General features: G+C 41.0%; 1 protein-coding gene across 1 annotated transcript in view; it reads right to left on the bottom strand.

Annotated features, from left to right (window-relative positions):
- The window catches only part of hs2st1 (heparan sulfate 2-O-sulfotransferase 1), a 44,210-nt gene that overhangs the window by 39,940 nt on the left and 1,254 nt on the right, over window positions 1-3,016 (bottom strand). The gene's annotated exons all lie outside the window — the stretch shown is intronic.

The following is a 3,016-nucleotide window of genomic DNA, read 5'->3' as shown; positions in this document are numbered from 1 at the left end:
AGTGGAGGATTTTTGCGATTTTTTAAAAAAGACCCGCCCTCTCCACTTAAAGAAAAATGCACAGGTACAACCCTGTACCCGCTCCCGAGAGGGAACGCCTATTCAACGTATGCGAGAGCGTGCACGAGCCCATTTCTCCTCGTGCACGCTCTGTTTAAAAGTTGCTGTTCTCATAGCTCAGGAGTCTTCAACGTTTCCCAGTCCAAGGACCCCAAACTGATGGCGGCAGAGCGGGGTCCCCCTGATTATATAGATTGAATAAAATAGTGTTCTATCAAACTGCTCCTATAGTCACTCTATTACAGATGGAGTAATGTAACTAAAGTAATCCCTCCCTGGGATTATTAAAGTATTTCTGATTCCTGGTTGATGGGACAGGTGTCTGAAAGACATCTTCTGCCTCCATTTATCTGTTTACTACAGTCTGTTGGATTCATGTTCATGTGGATTTAAAAACATTTAATTAGTGGAAAAAAATTGCAGGAGGGAATATAAAAAACCAAAACTTTGGCGACCCCCATGCAGTACCTCTGTGGACCCCCCTAGGGGTCGCAGACCCCCTGTTGAAGACCTCCGTTATAGCTCAACTGTTCAGCTCACGTTAACTGACCGTTCAGACAGATGATCGCTGTTGGTCCCCTGCGCGGTTCCTGCGCCATCTTTGCTATTATTCGTTAGTTGTTATTCTTCGTAGACACTTTTTCTCTTCCGACCTTCGGCCATTTTAAAAGAACCGCGGTGAGAAAGGTGAGCTTCAATGACCGTCTGAAACCGTAGCTCATCACAGATATACGCCTGAAAGTGCGCAGAAAAAGATCGCTAACGGGGCTAGCACGTAGGATGGCTTTATGTAAACATATCACCAGAATGATTGACAGTTAGGAGGACCACTGATTGAGATGATCCACCCGGAAATAAAAGATCCTCCTCTATACCATTAAAGAGATCAAATTAATAATATATTGGAATGAAAGTAATTAGAAAATTAAATAAAAGAAAAAACAGAAGTGGAAATATTATGAGAAAAAGTTCCTATTATGAGAATTAAGGAGGAGCATTAAAGATTAGTCACAGTTTGCAGAACTTATTCAGTCCTGGAGAAATAGGGTCAGGTTAAGTTCTTTGAATTACTTTTATTCTTTACGAGAAAAAGTCAAGAGAATGAAGCCAAAGGATTATTAAGAATATAAATTATATTCTGAGCTTAAAGTCCCTCTGATACTGTTTCAGTGTCTGAGTCTATCAGTAGATTTGTCTTCTATAGTTTGGTTTCNGTTTCTTTTTATGTGTAGATTCTGGTGAAAATGTCATGTCTTTACACCTCTAGAAATATATTTACTGTGCAAAATGGCGGCGTGTTCCGTACTTATTAAACCGCTGTAACTGTAAAACTGATCATGTGCAAAAAAAACAGTAGCTTTATTAGAGCTGCTCACTATTCTGTTAAATTCTGTTGAAATCAGAAATGTTTAGCTGTGTTCTGAGCTAACAGGCCGTGTTCTCGTCAGACGCCCCTAAATCACATGGAATGCATCCAGCTGTCACTAATCACACCTGTGCTTCTTCTGCCAGAACTTGTAGAAAAATGCCTCTCCTCTGTGCCGGACTGGACCCCCACCCCAGGAAACCTCAGCTGCTCTGGTCTCCTGCTCCTCCATCTCCTCACTGCAGAGTTAATCCTGCAGCGTCCCAGATCTGTACTGGGACTGAGCCCCAGTGGGAGGTGGAAATGAGATTTCAGAGGGCAGCGCCGGCCACCTCTTTAATCAGGGGGGGGGGCATTGGTAAAAGGAGGCGGGGGAGGATTTGCTGCGTCCCCATGAACGCAGGTGATTTCTTAGTGAACATTATTGCCTTCCAAAGCTGACAAAAACATTCTGTGCAGTTTGGCCTCAAAACCAAAGTGTGTTCTGGTTTTCGCCCCCCCCCTATCAAAACTCCCCTGGATGTTATAAGGGCCCAGAACTGCCCCCCCACCCGAGGACACCTATGGATGCGTTCAGAACAGTTGATAATCTTCCATCTTATCAAAGACGATGGCCTCTGGACAGCATTCATGGACAAACTGACACACAACCGATGCTCAGACAGCAGATAGACCCACGTTCCTCCAAAGCCTCCAACGTTAGACTCCGCTGATATCATCTGTCTCATGTTTATATGTGCTTTTTTTTTCCTGAGGTGATTTTATCGTATCTCAAACTGGACCCTGTCAAGGAGAAAGTGTGAAATATGCTTTTTATTCCCTCTGCCTCCCAAAAGGTGGCTCCTATCTTTCCACAGAGATTAAATGCAGCGCCCAAAGGGAACCGCCTCCTGTCAGTATGGAAGAGGATTGAATGTGAGAAAACAGACAGAATTCTGACAGCTAGCAAGTATGTTAGCATCCAGCCGTAGCCATGTCTGTTTTAGAGTCTAGCTCTCTGGTTTTAATCTCCTTCTTCTCTTCCATTAATGAAATAGCATCACCAGGAATCCCTCAGGGACGGAAAAACTCGCCTAATTCCCTTAAGTCAGAATTCTAAGATTAAAGTCAGAAGTCTGACTTTTTTCTCAGAATAAAATAAATAATTAGTTCAGGTTTCTGAGAAAAACAATCTGAATTCTGAGATTTAAATTCTGATTTCTGGAAAAAAAAAAAAAAAAGGGCAGAACTCTGAGCATAAAGTCAGAATTCTGCCTTTTTCTCAGAAATCTGAATTTATTATTTATTTTATTCTGAGAAAAAAAGTCAGAATTTTAAGATTAAAGTCAGAATTCTGCCTTTTTCTCAGAAACCTGAATTTATTATTAGTCTGAGAAAAACAATCTGAATTCTGAGATTTAAATTCTGATTTCTGGAAAAAAAAAAAAAAGGGCAGAACTCTGAGCATAAAGTCAGAATTCTGCCTTTTTCTCAGAAATCTGAATTTATTATTTATTTTATTCTGAGATTAAAAGTCAGAATTCTGAGATTAAAGTCAGAATTCTGACTTTTTTCTCAGAATAAAATAAGTAATTAATTCAGGTTTCTGAG

This window comes from Cyprinodon variegatus, unplaced genomic scaffold (genome assembly GCF_000732505.1).
Source record: "Cyprinodon variegatus isolate N-32 unplaced genomic scaffold, C_variegatus-1.0 Scaffold274, whole genome shotgun sequence".
In the NCBI taxonomy this organism is placed as follows: domain Eukaryota; kingdom Metazoa; phylum Chordata; class Actinopteri; order Cyprinodontiformes; family Cyprinodontidae; genus Cyprinodon; species Cyprinodon variegatus.
This window is presented reverse-complemented; position numbering and strand designations above follow the sequence as displayed.